We start from the raw sequence: 17,856 nt of genomic DNA, 5'->3' as shown, positions 1-17,856 counted from the left end.
AAGATGGCGGAAATGCTCAAAGGAGGCGCGTGATGCGGGTTAAAATTGTTTAGTAGAGACGCGATAACGTCACGTGAAATCTACGAAACACAATCGAGTGAACGGTTAATTTGTGGTTCCCGAAAGAAAACCAAGTCCTTCTCGCCTTTCTTCGTGAAATATGGCCCCGTTTCTACGGGTAAGGAGGGCGAAATGTTCCGGTAATATCTTGCCGGAATTACGTTGATAGATGCTATATTGGCGGCTGCGTGTTCTTCATCAAGTTGAAACGGTTGAAGAATAAAAATAATCCGTCTAAAAGATAAAATCGGTTTGAATACCGGGCCAACGCGCCCGCGCCTTGTATCGAAAAAACGCGTCACGCGGCGCCGCGTCTGGAATGAAATTCGTGTAAGGAACCTTCAAGGAGAAATAAGCGAATACGAGCTCTTTGGAAAACGCGTCACTGAGACTGTAAACATCTCGGAGAGATTCAATTTGTCTCGATTCGCGCGTAAGAGGGCGGGCGAATCGGCGCTGCTAAATTTGGGGCGCCGTCTCCATGGTAACTTGAAATTAATAGGTTATGGAAGTCTCGCGTGAAGTCGCCGCCATTCGAGAAACGCCCCCCACACGCGCGCCCTCTGCCGAACAAGGTTCCACACTTTCGCTTCCACTCCTCCGCCCGCCTCGCAACTGGCCATCGCTGTGGACCTCGGACCTTCGCGCTGCGGCTTTCGTATCACTAACGAGGAACAACACCTCTCTCCGAACGAAGAAACAAAAATAGCCCGCTAGAATACCGGGTTACCAACCTCTCTGAAAAGTTATATCGGAGTAATGGTGGGCCTGGTGAGGATTAATGACGTTAGACGAATAGTCACACGCTCGTTTCGCTCGAAATAAACAAAACTACACCATTTTATCAGAGCGGAAGAGGCGAATTTTTGCTTATAGTATAACGCCATAAGTAACGAAGTAGTTTAAGTATGACACTTAAAGTTATCTGTTAATGATAGGCGGTTGCAATGCGAGGGCGTAATCGGTTGTTTACGGAACAGGAAACGCGTCACTACTATTTTCTGCCTACTTTCTTTATTGGCAGAATCATTGATGGATTAGTCTGATAGCAAAAATAAAACGTGATTAGGTCCGAAATACGAAAATATTACCTACAGAAACGAAGCTAGTGCTTATAATCGTCAAGGTAACGTACCAACTAGAAGCAGCAAACACAAGGAGAACACAGCTAGCCTTTAAACACGATAAAGCGGTGTTGTGAACAAATTTCATTGGACGAACCTTTACGCTGACCGTTTTACGGGCTGGGGAAAGACAACTTCCGAATTTTCCCCTTCCGACGGCAGCAGGCGCTAAAGCGTCTAACCAATGAAAACTGTACGCGGGAAAATGCACGAATTTTGACGGGTTGCGTTCTCCTTGTGTGGGGGTGCTGTGTGTGTTGCTCCTAGGTTCCAAGAAGTACAAAGTTTAGGTAGATCAAAATAAACGTTATTTTTCCTTTTGAAAGCATTTAAATTTTCACTAGACCTTGGTTGTTCCGCGAAAAAAGGTTTCTTGAAATCTGACACTTCCAAAGACCAATAAGGGGTGGTTCACAAATTACGTAACGCAGAAAAACCACTTTTTGGACCCCCCCCCCCTCGTAACAAAGAGTAACAAATGGAAAGACCCCTCTTCTTAAATTACGTAACAAATATCGAACCCCCCCTTAAATTATTATAGTACGTAACAACTAATATGCTGGTAATAAAGTACAATAAGATCAGGTACTAAATTTTATTGTTTGTAATTTACATTTGAAATTACAACTGTATTTTTACGCAACAGTTTATACCCATGGGTATGAAATTCTTTTAAACGTGAGTAAACCAATGAAAATACTTATGTTTTTAATAATTGCGACTGTTTCTGAAAGTGATGAAAATTTTATTCTACGATATTAAAAATAAGATGTGTTATGTAACATTTTAGTGAACCCTCCCTCCCCCCTCCCCCCCCCCCACGTAACAATTCGTAACGCTTGCAAACCCCCCCTCCCCCCCTACCACGTTACGTAATTTGTGAACAGCCCCTAACAACACGCGGAGAATGGTCAGTCCATAGCCACGTTGTTTTTTACGCTGTCACTGGTTAAAAAAACAATTAAAACTTTGCCCCGCGACGATAGAGCGTGTCATATTTATAGCTATTATACTACTAAGTGTGGGGTCATTCCATGACAAAACGCCTGCCACAGAACACCCGACCCCTTTCGATTTTGCCCAAATTTTGTATACAGGGTTTTTTGGGCCTAGGAAAACGATTTTGACAGTTTCATAACGATCGGTTCAGCCGTTTACGAGATACAGCATACGCGTTTTTTCAAAAGTTCGCCTTGACCCCCTAAATGTTTTCTAGTATATCTTATGACATAATTATCGCAAAATCATATGTAATACCTCATTTTAAAGACAATGCGCACCCTAATATGAATATTTAATCAGAGTTGTCATTTGACGTAAATGTCATTAAAATCTGGGCCTTTAAATAATTTGACCTTTGACCTTGCCCAGACACCTCAGTCGTAGGTCAACGATTTTAGCATTTTTAAAATTCCCACTATCGAATACATAATAATCACTCAAAATCTCAAAGTAATATTTGTAGTTTTCGAGATATTAATTTTTGAAATTTACCCCTCAAATTAATGAAAATGCTATTTTATACACGAAACTAGTTGACCTACTAAATAAATTAAAAATATTATTATTTTGGTAATTTTGAGTTTAGAATATCAAATACACTAATTCTTAAATTAAGTTGAGTTATTTACATATTATTTTTAGTTTTGCATGTTATCTGTAGACAGAAGACATCACTAAATTGCTTGTCCTTAGTATAGTCTGGCGTTCAATATTATTGTAGCGTATCTTACTGCACCCTAAAATGGAAATGTGCTAGATATCTCAAGAAAACCCAATATTGCTCTTAGTCATATCGATTACGTTTTTAATAACGTTAAAATGTTTTAATATCTTTTTAATATATAATAAATATAATTGAGTAGTTAAATATATTAACAGCGATAATTGAGTAGCGAAATAGAATTTATTTAACTGTATATTCTCGAACAAAGCCCTGAAATGGATCGAAATTGTTCGTTTTGGAGAGACAGTAGTAAATGTCATTTGCAAACACTTTCGAAAACAGTTGGTATCAACAACCATCTGTCCGAGGATGACAAATTAGTTCTTAGCAGCCGAACAGCTATACCTATGTCCAAAATAAGAAACATATGTCGTCACCATGAAGAACTTTTTATGAAAAGGTATTCAACGAGTCAAAAGAAGTGTATGGATCCTTTTGGGACTCACGACGCTGAAAGAAAGAGTGGACTAAAAACTATTTCATTGGATTTGTTCAAAAAATAAAGTTACGAGGAATTGAAGTTATCGCTGGAAATAAGTTGTGCATCCAGTGTTTTATGTCTGCTCGAAAAAAAGTAAAGGATGAACTCCAAATACAGTTGGACGTTTCAGAAGTTCACACTGCACAAGAATCACAAGAAAGCGATTCTTTTTCATTTAGTCAACCTTGTTCATCGGGTGATGCGACGCAAGACGACAAAGCTATAGCTTTAGTGGCAGTTAACGAAACTCTAATAAACTTGGGAGAATCTCCTGTTAAAAGAAGTAAGAAATATATTCAATTTGAAAGAATTTATATATGTATACATATATAAATACATATATTTTTTAAATTTTGTACAGAAGGTTTGTCATCTCGCCAAAAAACAATTCTAAGCAGGACTAAGTTAAACGCTGTGAACAATTCATTGAAACGCAAATTAGAAGAGTCAATGGAAATTTCTCTTGATGAAACAGACGATAATATGGTTACGGACGATGTTTTTAGAAAGCTCGAAGAACATCGATTATATGAGAATATTTTGAACGAACTGAGAGAGAAATTCAATAACTCCAAGACATCATACGGCGAAAAGCTTCAGATCCTGACCTTGTCACCATTTGGAATACAACGCACAATGGAGGAATTTGGAGCACCAGAATACATGGTCAAACGAAGCAGGAATCTTAAATCTAGTCAAGGAATTCTTTCGCTACCAGAGAAACAATCGAAGGGATTAATATTGACCGAAGACGTTAAATCAAAGGTCGTTGAATTTTACGAAAATGACGATAACAGTCGTATGACACCTGGACAAAAGGAGTTTGTGTCAGTTAGAAACCACGAGACAGGTCAAAAAGAACATCATCAAAAGAGGCTTGTACTGCTGAACCTGAGAGAGCTCTATAACAAATTCAAGGAAGAGCATGATTTGACGTTAGGATTTTCGTCATTTTGTTATCTACGACCACCTTGGTGTGTATTAGCAGGTTCGTCAGGTACACATTCAGTGTGTGTCTGCACCTATCACCAAAATGTCAAGCTAATGATATCAGCTCTACCGTCTCCTTGTCCTTTAAAATGTGATATCGATTTCATGGCGCTCACCGTGTGTGACACTCAAAACAGGAATTGTATGATGAGGGTGTGCAAGGACTGTCCTGGGAAAAATGGTCTACTTGAAAATGAATATTTAACGAACCTTTTAGAAGATTTTGAAAATATAAAGTTCATGCAATGGGTGACAACTGACAGCACAAAGCTCATGACCTTGAGCGAGAGTGTTGAAAACTTTTTCGACTCTTTGGCCATTAAACTACTTGAACTAACGCGTCATCATTACACATCTAAGTCGCAATCTTAAAAACCTCAAAAAAACTCTAAAACCTGGTGACGTAATTGTTCTCGGTGATTTTGCGGAGAACTATTCCTTCGTAATTCAAGACGAAGCACAAGGGTTCCATTGGGACAATTCTCAAGCGACAGTGCATCCCTTCGTAATATACTTCAGGGTAGTCGAAAACGGAGAACTTAACCACTTAAATTTTTGTATTATCAGTGATACCAGAACACATACAACCAATACTGTTCACAGTTTTTTAACTTATCTAATTCCAAATATAAAAACACATGTTCCTAATGTTAGAAAGCTAATTTATTTTACGGATGGATGTGCTGGACAGTATAAAAACAAATACAACTTTTCTAATCTCTGTTGCCACAAACAAGATTTTGGTTTGGACGCTGAATGGCATTTTTTTGCCACATCTCATGGCAAGGGACCTTGTGACGGAATTGGCGGAACAGTGAAGCGTAAAACAGCAAGAGTCAGTCTTCAGCGACCAGTGACTGGACAGATTTTGACTCCAACAGATATGTTTAATTTCTGCCTATCAAACTTCGAAAATATCAAGTTCATCTATGTTAAAAACGAAGAAATTGAGCGACAAAAGGAACTTTTAAAAGAAAGGTTTTCTAAAGCCATAACAGTAAAAGGAACTCGAGGGTTTCATAAATTCGTTCCGAAATCGTTAAATGAAATCATGGTTTCTCCGTTATCTAATGACGATTCGCTAACCACAGTTAAGGTTTCGACTTTAGAATTGTCAGATACTCAAAATCAAGAGGCTGAAAACTTTAAAGTGGGAAATTTGGTAGCCAGCGTCTACAAAGGCCAACTTTACGTTGGATTAATTGAGGAAGTATCAGAAGAGTTTGGAGACTTCTTTGTAAACTTTTTGCGTCCCCCTGGTATTTCGGACAAATACACATGGCCCAGAAGGATCGATAGCAGTTGGGTGTCAAGTGAAAATGTTCTATGTGCAATTGAAATTCTTGTAGGTTTACCAAATTCGAAAGGCTATCAAATCAAAGAACACGATAAAAATAAAATTACCAAAGCCTTTTCCATGTATAAAGAAGTTTAAGCTGTTTTGTGTAAATAAAAAATTAATTGGTGTGTAAACTATAAAAATAAATGGTTTTGGTATTTCATTTTGTGTGTGGTGGGGTAAATTTCAAAAATTAATATCTCGAAAACTACAAATATTACTTTGAGATTTTGAGTGATTATTATGTATTCGATAGTGGGAATTTTAAAAATGCTAAAATCGTTGACCTACGACTGAGGTGTCTGGGCAAGGTCAAAGGTCAAATTATTTAAAGGCCCAGATTTTAATGACATTTACGTCAAATGACAACTCTGATTAAATATTCATATTAGGGTGCGCATTGTCTTTAAAATGAGGTATTACATGTGATTTTGCGATAATTATGTCATAAGATATACTAGAAAACATTTAGGGGGTCAAGGCGAACTTTTGAAAAAACGCGTATGCTGTATCTCGTAAACGGCTGAACCGATCGTTATGAAACTGTCAAAATCGTTTTCCTAGGCCCAAAAAACCTTGTATACAAAATTTTGGCGAAATCGAAAGGGGTCGGGTGTTAAAATTAAAAAAAACTAGGTCGTTTTGTCATGGAATGACCCTGTGGGAAATGCAACGTATTGTATAAATCGTTTTATTAAATTTCTGGACGTTTATGTCCAAAACAATAGAGCAACGGATGAAAAGAAAACAAGTAAAACCCCGCAACGAATTGTGGGTAATGACGCGTTAGAGCCTTTTCGAGAAAATTCCGTGGTCTCCTCGAACGAGAAATGCCCCAAAAATCTTGGTCGTCATTCACGGTGGTCCAACCCAGAAAAACCCCAAAAATAGACGAGAGTGAGAGAGACAGATGCAGCGAGGGAGGCCCCAAAACGACATAAAAGGCGAGCCGCCACCGCGAAAAGTCCCATTCATTTCGAAAACTATGGTCGGAAATATATTTGCCATTGTCGTTAAGGCTGTAACCGCGCGAGTTTTCAAATTATTTTTATTAATATATTTTGGTCCAGTAAATATATTCGGTTGTGACTGATATTAATTAACTCACGCACCATTGTATTAAATATAACAATTTATACGTCAATTCTCCTTTCTAGAGCGGGCTATGTTCAGAGTATTAGAAAATCCACAATTTATTAAAGGGACACGGTATCATTTGAAAAATTCAGCCCGAATTTCCGTTTGCACCTCCCTTTCCGTACCTCGTAATAACAGATACGACCAATCAAATTTTTCCATTTTTGAATACGACACTAATTGAAACTAAGTGATTTTCAACGTTATTTAGTTATTCGTAAATCTCATATACAGCCTACAGGGTGTCTACATTTGATCGGCCCAGGCATTTTCTCAAAAACTATACTTTCTAGAAATGTGAAAATTTCAGGATGTACTCTCTCGGGGAAGATCGTCTTAATTTGTAAATTTCAGAAAAATCGTAATTTTTTCACGGTTTCAGAAGTGTTAGTTTTTGAACGCTACGTCGTAGACGAAACGTTTCAATGGGAAAGTTGTAAAGCATACTCGAAAACCTTTAATGGAATTATTATTTTGGAAATCGGACATTTTGTCACTGAAATAATTGGTCATGAAAACAAACAAAAATTAACTTTTCGTCTACCACGTAGCGTTAAAAAACTAACACTTCTAAAATCGTGAAAAATTTCACGATTTTTAAGAAATTTTACATTTCTAGAAAGTATAGGTTTTGAGAAAATGCCTGGGCCGATCAAATTAAGACACCCTGTAATATGTTAAGAAAACTAGCCGATATATCACGTTAAAAATAAACGGGAATTCGAGATGAAAAATTTGACTGTCAATTTGTACTTTACCCGCTTTTATAAAGGAGAGATTTTGCCTTTTTTCCAATACACTTAATTAAAAATAATCGGTATCGTCGCTAGGCTCTATGATCTAAATTCCTTCGAGAATTTGCTCCATCCTTAATAAAGCACGGAAAGCAAAGCTGTTAGAAAAATTGCGAAAGCAATTTAAAAAAGGTTTCCTCCGAAAGAAGCGCCTAATTTTATTTTCATGGCTGAGTTGACGTAAAAAGTCGGGCGGATCCTAATTAAGCAATTGCTCGCTTTAAGAAATTGGGTGCGCGGAAAAAAAGGGTATCTTGGAACAGAGAAAGATGATACCAGGGAGCCCGTCAGCTGTTCCGATATAAGAACCAGACTCTTATTTAGGTATGCCTCGAGGAATTTACTGTTCCGCGCATGCAAGAAAATGCGGGGTAAAAAGATATGTACAGAGTGAAGCTGTTTCAACTGTCCAAGTTCATATTTTGGGGTACGTGTAAAGATGAGAAAGTTTACTTGTAAGATTTTATACGGAAATAATACTCGAATGTAATGTCAAGTTGACAAAGTTTAGTTGGTAGTTCCTTTAAAAAAGCTAGTAAATAAGCCTGCTATACCTCATGATGTAAAGGTAGTGTCTCGCTCAAAAACGTCATTTTGAAATCGGTCAATAACCAATACTCTGATACGCTAAGCCTTTTTTAAAACTTCAACATATGATAAATGCAAATTTAATTATATAATACAGATTTTGAAAATTTACCGAAACGATACCAATATCTAACCGATTATTACCGATATGTAACCGATTATTACCGATATCTAACCGATTATTACCGATATCTAGCCGAATTTTACCGATACCGATATTTTACATTAAGAAAAGCCAAAGGTCAAGGTTAGTCACGCCATCTGCCTTGTTTTTGAGAATATCAGTTTTAAAATATCGGGAAAAATCGGTAATTTAGACGCGAGCAAAATCGCGATTACCGTAACCGATACCGATATCATATCGGTTTCGGCTCATCACTAGTCATAATAATCCCAAACCGATGACGTAATAGAAAATGAGCCTAGAGTGAATGGCTTTTAATTTGGAGGCCAGAGCCATTCTCGGGGAATACAATTAATAACCGCGGGAACACGAAAAAGTTGCGAAAGTCAGTGCCATAACTGCTGGGTGATAAAACGGGTGGATGTCGTAAAAAATAGAGAAGGGGCCACCCCAATGAGTCAGCTCGCCATCGCCGCGTCAGGATGAGTTCCGTCGAAAGTCATCCCGCGTCTGGCTAAGACTCATAAATAAGGGGATGGAGAACGGGAAAAAGCGATTTCATGATTTCATCCGGAGAAAACGGAGCGTGGGCTCCCAAATATACGCCGGGTACGAGCCCGCTTTGGAGTATATTTATATTGGCAGAGAATTCTATCTTCCGTTTTGGTCGAATATATTGATTAGCGAAGAGGAAATCTCGAAAGGCCGTTTCCTTTTAGAGGATTCATTGAAAACGTCGTGGGTGGAGGAAAAAATATATTTCTATCCGGCGCGAGCAATATCCTTTTCTAAGGAATCCGCGTTCCCGATCTTTTTCTCTTATTTTCAAAAGCTCTGGTCTGTCGGGAATTCGCGAAAAACCATTAGGTTCTCCGTCCCTTACTAAACTGGAAAATCTACGGACTGAAATTGGACGCGGATTCTCCCATTATCCGAGAGTTTACTTCCTCACTTGGTCGGATTCGCATTGGACGTTACTAGCTATCCACCCAGGCTTTTATTACAGTAATACCAGAAGTTTAAAATACTTTATCTTCCCTTGTTTATAGATTGAAATTGAACCCAATTTTAGCTTTAAGTACACGTAATAAACGTAAGTATGACACTTTTAGTTCCACATCGATATTGCTATAGACGGAATGTCGTTAAGTGTTTGTTGTTGTTGTTTGTTTGTCGTTGAAAGCGACTACACGGTAGATGGAGCTGCGAAAAATAATTTATTTTAATAAATGTTATTGGCGACACCGGGATTCGAACCCAGATTTCTGTCCGCTTAATCTACGAAACCGACGCCGTTAGCAAGCGAGCCACGCCGTCCTCTTCGAATACCATGCTTGAACTTAATTCCCCCCCCCCTCCGCCCAACCCCCTTAAAGGGAGAGTGACCGAAAAAAACAAGTTGGTTTCATTCGATAGAACTCTTTGACGCGCACGCAGTGCCGTAAATTTCCACCCCTTCCGACCAACCCCCTTAAAGGGAGAGTGACCGAAAAAAACAAGTTGGTTTCATTCGATAGAACTCTTTGACGCGCACGCAGTGCCATTAATTTCCACCCCCTCCGACCAACCCCCTTACAGGGAGAGTCACCGAATGGTACGATTTCAACTGATTTCCTATTTTCCGCAAAATAAATTCATGGGTATTTTTTTTTATGAATTTGCGAATTTACATGACTTTTGGTGCCTAAACTACCCAAATGTTTGATATAAATTTCCTAAAATAATACGAATTTCTTTAAATCATATTTCCACTAATTTCAATAATTAATTTAAAAGAATTATGTTCGTCGTGTTTTGCTTACCTATTTCACCTTTGATACGTTCCATCTATCTAACGATAGGAAATCACATGGCCTCAACAGCTTTTGTATTGGTTTGCCCACCCGCGTATCCTGAGGGTGGGCGGTGGCCACTCTTTAACTTAGGATGGCAATTTATATATCAAACGGTAAGAAATCACGTAGCCTCAACAGTTTTGTATTAGTTTGCCTACCTGTGTCTACTAAGGGGGCCCTAAATGGGTTAGAGTGTGCAATAACTGGTGGCTTTACCGGGGAGTCGGGGTCCGGCTCTTGTAACCCATAAGGGCGGTGGCGCACTGGGAGATGTTAGCTCTGATCAAATGGTCCTATCTCCACCTCCGACTTCGGTCAGGTTTGGGCTGGATACTGAACTTCGGTTCAGGCTAACGGAGAGGGTCCGGGCAAACTGGCCGCCTCGGCGGATTGGGTAGCCTGCTGTGGGGCGGCGAGCCTCCATATGCGGGCACGGTGGTCCTGTTTCCCGGCCTTTTGGGGCCCACCGGGATCTCCGGTGCCAGCTGTGCCGGGTTACTTGGGCTGCTGTGTGCTCGTCGTTCCCCTTTAGGAGCTCTTTCCAAAGGGTTTGACTCCTTACCTTCATAGGTAGGGTGTCGGCTGGAGTTGCTATAGCATCCATTCTAAATCCCACTGCTGTGTGCGAAGTGGGGATTGGTCCACCCATTGCTGCACCTTCTGCTGGGTTGAGTGGCTTGCGTCAAAGGTGAGACCATCAGTAGTGGGGTTCTGCTACCCATGCTGGATTTGTCACCTGTCCGGGCTTGGGGACGCTGGCGTAGGGCACTATGATGATAGGCCTCCGGTGGTATGGTCTTTGTTACTAGGTACACCGGGCTATAAATTCTGACACACTGTGTCTACTAAGGGTGTATGGGTTTGCCCACTCGAATACACCGATGTGGAACTAATATTACGGCCTGGGCCGACTTGTTATTCTTCCATTTATTTATGGTGCTTCGTCCATGATCATACAGACAATAGTTATTTCTATACATTTTTTACGCTTATCCAACTTGTTAAAAGTAGACGTATCACATGTTGCTCTTACGTCACAAAACTGAGCTTTAGTAGAATTATCTTAGCACGCGCGATTTGCGCGAGCGTTAGAAATATTTACGAAGCACGCGCTCGTAGTGTTGGAGAAGGTAAATATAGTGACGTAAGTAGGGTTCGGCGTTCGGATAGGAAATTCATACTTGATGATACTATTGGCCAATTCCAAGTGAAAACCAGCGGGAGCCTGTTTTCACGTATTGACTGAGTGCGCAGTGTCGTTGAACACTAGGGGCCTCATGGTCAGGGTTGGACATAAGGCACTAGTCGCGGCATTTGACTACTAAAATAAATGCTCTGACTACTAAAGTTAATCGAAATCTGGGGGCTCACTAGTCAATTCGACTAGTGAAAAATTTATCTAAGTATTCATAAATGCATCATTCATCAATCCCATTTTATTAAAAAAAAATTGTGATTGGCCAAAGTCACGTAACTCAAGTGATAATAAATTCCTATTTTAATTCTGACGGGTAAAGCAAAATGTTGGCTGTCTTTGTTTTTATACCCCCATTTTTACCATAAATTAAGATAGGAGGCTCACTAGTCAGGCTGACTACTAAAACAAATAACCCTGCTCATGGTGTTCATCGTTCATAAAGTATGGTCGGAAAAAGCTTGGGTAGTGGTGGTACGAGCATAGGGCATTGCCTACTTTTTCCTTTTAAGTGTTTAGTGTTAGGAAACAAAAAAGTCAATAAATTTCAATTTAGGGTTTTACAAAAAATTCATTTCACCACGAATGATTGAAAATTTTCCAGATTATTTATTAGTATGAATAAATATATCGATACTTTAAACTCACCATCGTCTAGGTTTTTCATAAATCTGATGTGCCGTTTTGTACAAATCGATTTTTAAATCCAGGAAAAAACAACAAAATTTAACCCTTTAAAAAAGTTTAATCGTATATTTTTCGAAAAAGACCGAAGATTTCTTAAGAAGTATAAGCAATATTTAACTGTTAATCGATTACGTTTTTTCTTCGAAATACACTATAAAAATATATTCATAAAGCTTCTGTCCCTATCTAAAGTAAAAAGTAATTTATTGGTAAAATGTGCCGTAAATTCGGTTTTACAAGAAAAAAAACCGCGGCTTAGGAAATAATTTTTTACATGCTATGACAATTGAATAAATAGGTATGCAAATTAATATAGGCGTATATTTCTTTAGGTTGAAACAACCATTATACAGGGTCTTTTTTTTGCTCGGAAAAGTGTTTTTTTTCAAAAACTATTTATAGTACCGATTTCAAATTTGGAAGGTCAATTCTCTATACCGGGGGACATCAGTTTGAGAAATTTGAGCGTTTTCGGTAATGTTTTTCACCAATTTTGAAAAATTATTTTTCGACCACTAGGTGCGAGATAAAACATTTCTATTATAAAGTTGTAGGCCGTCATCGAAAACCCTTAAAAATTGTTCACTCGACGAAAAACAATTTATTAATCAGTGAAAATTCGAGCTTGAAAAATTTACAAGTTGGTGAAGCCAAATTACGATTGTTTGAAACGATAATTGAAACCGAATTACCTAATCCAGTTGAAACTTTGGTTAAAAAAACGACCGGATTTAAAAAACACGAGGCTATAGGTCAATCCTAAACATGCATTGGGTATTTAAAGGAAAACTTTGGGAGATTTTTATCAGTGTTTGATAATATTTCGAACAATGCCTCGTTATTCAGTAGCTGAGCGTACCGAGATAGTTGCCATTTACTATGGAGAAGCAGCGCAAAACCTTAGAAGAGTGACTGAAATCTTCGCAGAAAGACATCCAAATGGAGCACCATCTGTAAATACAGTAAGACGAGCAATTCACGATTTCAATCAATTTGGTAACTTGCAACCTAGGTTTCGCGGATTGGGTCAACCGGATTTAGACTTCGAGAACAATGTACTCGCGTACTTTGTGGCATATCCTCGTCACAGTTGCGCTAACGCCGCTGCTGATTTGGGTTGTTCTGCAAATCGTGTGTGGAAAATTCTTCGTAAGAATCGCTATCACCCATACAGAGCTACGCTCCACCAAGGACTAATTGACGGAGACCATCAAAGACGTTATGAATTTAGCAACTGGTTACTAAATGCTGTCCAAGAAGATAGACAATTTTTGCGCCATGTTTTGTTCTCCGACGAAGCGTCATTTTCTAGAGATGGGCCCTTTAATCATCAAAACAGCCATCTTTGGTCTGACATCAACCCACATTGGGGTTTTGAATATCATCACCAGGTTCAATTTGAACGGGTCAATGTTTGGATTGGACTTGTTGGAAACCGTTTGATTGGTCCCTTTTTCCTGCCGACGAACCTCAACGGCCAAAGGTATTTACATTTTCTACAGAACGAACTGAGTGACGCAATCGACGACCTTCCATTGGCTGAAAGACGTCAGTTGACTCAGTTGTGGTTTCAGCAAGATGGCGCCCCTCCGCATTTTTCCCGGCAAGTAACTGAGCACCTCAACAACGAGTTTCCTGAAAGGTGGATAGGGAGAAATGGTCCAGTGCATTGGCCAGCAAGGTCACCTGACCTAACACCGCTGGATTATTTTCTCTGGGGATTCGTTAAAGCAAAGGTATACGCCACGCCCATTGAAACTAGGGAGGAACTCATTAGACGAATAATCAGTGCTTGCCGAGACGTCACACCAGAAATGGTAGAGAAAGCGTTTGAGAACTTAATTGTCCGCGCACAAACCTGTGTTGCAGCCAATGGTGATATTATTGAAAATGTTTTATAAAAATTTATGTGAATAAAATATCTGCATTTAAAAACCAAACGTGTACATTTTTTCAAGTGTGAAAACTCTACTACGTTTGTATTAGACTTGTTCCCTTTTCAATTATTGTTTCAAACAATCGTAATTTGGCTTCACCAACTTGTAAATTTTTCAAGCTCGAATTTTCACTGATAAATAAGTTGTTTTTCGTCGAGTGAACAATTTTTAAGGGTTTTCGATGACGGCCTACAACTTTATAATAGAAATTTTTTATCTCGCACCTAGTGGTCGAAAAATAATTTTTCAAAATTGGTGAAAAACATTACCGAAAACGCTCAAATTTCTCAAACTGATGTCCCCCGGTATAGAGAATTGACCTTCCAAATTTGAAATCGGTACTATAAATAGTTTTTGAAAAAAAACACTTTTCCGAGCAAAAAAAAAGACCCTGTATACCATTATAATCCTCATTATAAACCCTAGATTTCGATTGAACAACCGCTATCTATACTTGTAACCAATATACAAATAATCTGCATAAAAAACACCCCAATTATTTCACACCTTATTCCCATTAAGTTCAATTACAAGAACCATAAGTATATAATATTATTACATAAGTGTGACGCTTTCAATTCTTCACACGCAAATGTTTTACTGAGAGCTATTCACAAGACATTCTGCATTACGGGCTTCGGCGCGGTTTTGCGTCCGCTTGCTAACGTGTCACACGCAGTGGCGGCGCCAGGATATTACTATGGGTAGGCTACTTAATTTTTTAATTTGGGGGCCCCCCCTTTACATACACTAATTAAACAAAACTGTGACAAAACCGGTTTATTTTTAATAATTTACAAAAGAAATGTACATGACTGTTTAAATGTACTCGGTAGTTATTTTTTTTTTAGTCGATGACCATAACAATGCACATATGGGCAACATCCTCCAACAGCATTCTCCATTTTCACTTACAATGGTTGCAAAAACACTTGCCAGTTGCCACGCTTTTTTTATCTTTATTTTTGAATTTTTTTTTGACATCCACACATCGGTGTCGACCCAAGACCTTAGACACCAGCACACAATAACTGATTAATCATAGCGAGATATGTGTAACGGCCACGCCAACGAGGGTGAAACGTGGGGACAGGGGTGGGGACACCCGTGGCGGAAGTATTCCGACCATCCGGCTTTATTTTGGAAATTGGGACTCGGAGAGTCGGAAAACCGTGCAATTTATCATCTGTCTAACGATGTAACACCTTTTGAAGTAGCTAGTTTAGCAACTACAACGAATCAAGGCTGCGTTCGAAAAAATATTAGAAATCACTGTTCAGTGTTCGTAACTTAAAAACAGCAGGCTTTTAATTCGGATTTTGATATTTCTAGTTTCGCAAATCATTTTAGGGGGCTGTTCGGGGCCCCTTCATCTAGATTTGGGGCCCCTACAAGGGAAATAAAAGTAGGCTGTAGCCTGCGTAGCCTACCCCTGGCGCCACCACTGGTCACACGTAGAGATGTGAGCCGGTAAATTTACCGAAGTAAATTTACCGGTAATGGTAAAATTACGGTAAATTTAAACAACTTCAAATAAAAGAAGAAACAATAACATTTTACATTGGACCAGAAAACCAAATCATTTTCCTGTTAAAGAGAGATGCCTGAATAGTCTCGAAAATGAATAATCTCGAATATGATTAGCGTCGAAACTGACTTCCCTCGAAACTAACTTCACTCGAATCTGACTTCCCTCGAATCGGAATAGTTTCGAAACTGAATTCACGCGAATCTGTTGGAAGGGAAACATTCCAGTCATTATAGGATTTCAATGGTGCTAATTTTTTTCCCCGCAAATCATTATTTAAAGTTATGGTCACTTGAACGAAATTGTAACCCCCCCCCCCTCGGGATCCAACTGATGACAGTACCTAGCATTACGCACTAAGTATTGTCTTACTTTTCACTTGGGTGGACCGGCGCCCCCCAGCCCTGTTCCTTAGGTGCATGTGGCGGATCTATTGTTTAAAATAGCCATCAGTTTCGAAACTATTCCGTTTCGTCAGTTTCGAGTGAAGTCAGATTCGAGTTAAAGCAAAGACCATTTACACCTGGACTGCAATGAAGGAAGCCGTTGTTGTTAGGCTAGTGTCGCCGCTACCCCAACGCCACCATCGTTATTTAGAGGCAACTCTCGTCCACAAGGGAATTCGGGCTGAAAAAACGCGTTCACTTCGCGCTCCTCTCCCGACATTTTACTCGGTCGCCCCGCGAGTCCTGACCAATTTTCGCCCGTTATTTACGGCGTCAAGAGAGAGAGCGCGAACCGTTCACCTCCTAAAGAAGGGGGATAAAAATAGGGGGGGTGGGTTGCTACATGTTTGTGGATTACTATCGCGGATTTTCTCCACTTGGTGGTGTTTTGTAGCGGACACTCTGAAATCAGAGTTATAACGTTGGCATTGTAGTCCAGGTGTAAATGGTCTTAGGTAAGGTTAAAGGGGCTCCAAAGTTCGATGGCAAAAAAAAAGAAAATTGAGCATGCTTTTCATCCCCATCCAACCCCTCACTTGGCAGAGGCGGGCAGAGTCAACCGTAAATTTCGCACTTTACTGACGTTATACACATTTTGTCACCGAACTTTGTAGCCCCTTTAAATCAGTTTCGAAACTATTCAGATTAGAGTGGATCTGATCAGTTTCGAAACTATTCAGATTAGAGTCGATCTGTTCAGTTTCGAGTCTATTCCAGTACCGCGCATTGAGCTTTCGAGACTAATCAGCTTCGACGCTAATCAGTTTCATGGTTATTCATTTTCGAGACTATTCAGATTCGAAGCTAGGACACTTTTTACAATCTTTCGGTGTTATTCACATTCGAGACTATTCAGCGGCCCCGTTAAGGACTCCGAATTCCCGGCACTGTGATAATTGTGATTTTACGTTCCATACATTTAAATGTATTTCTAAGGGGTAATCTAGGAGCTTTCTCTAACATTGTAAGTTTAATGTAACCTAAGGCTATGGTAAAATTTAAATACTATTCTAATAATTATTGTGACATCAAACCATTATTTGGATTAAATAAAAAAGTTAATGGTAAATTTACCGTTTTTATTATTACCGGTAAATTTACATCACTAGTCACACGTAGCATTTGCCAGCGCCTCGCTAGGAGAATATTTTCTTCTTGTGATGACGTCACTCCGCTACTAGCTCTCAGTAAAATATTCCCCAAAGTGACAAACTTATGAAACAATATTATAGACTTATGTGGGAACTAAGCAACCGAAAAGGTTTAGGTAATAAACACGGGATAACGGGTCATGTTCATTTGTATTTAAGCTATCAGGGCAGTGCAAAGTAGCGACAAGTAACTCAAAATCCAGTGGCATCTGTCTACTAGCCCGAGGAATTTCTTTACCATGGCCAACATGGCTTCTCTCCAGCCATCCAAAAGTGACCCGGAGAAAGAGATAGGTAGGCTGAAGGCGCACTGGCTGGAAGGGAATTTTTACTCCGGAGAGCAGAGGGGCAAAGGGCAGATTACAAACCTTCGCGCTGGAGCTAAGCACTTAAGCCCCGGAGAGCGGAGGGACCCATACGCAGTATTTTACCAGCCTTGGGAGGGAGCGACGAAGGAGTAGAAACCTCTGGCCAGCTTTGGCTAGCCATTTCGACCTTGACTTTAATTCGAAAACGTTCCCCAAAGCAAAACAATATTTATTATATGTCTATTTGCTTGTAGGTTAATATTGCGAGGGATGACAAAAAAACACAAATTAAAATTTTAGAGAAGTAAAATAATGCCTGTTAATATGTCACAAATACTCTGATGAAGCGACATCTATTATTACATTTTTAATTTCAACACGTAAGTAAGATATATTTGTGAAGCTC

Source organism: Leiobunum rupestre, chromosome 4 (assembly GCF_980474605.1).
Source record: "Leiobunum rupestre chromosome 4, qqLeiRupe1.1.hap1, whole genome shotgun sequence".
Lineage (NCBI taxonomy): Eukaryota > Metazoa > Arthropoda > Arachnida > Opiliones > Sclerosomatidae > Leiobunum > Leiobunum rupestre.
This window is presented reverse-complemented; position numbering follows the sequence as displayed.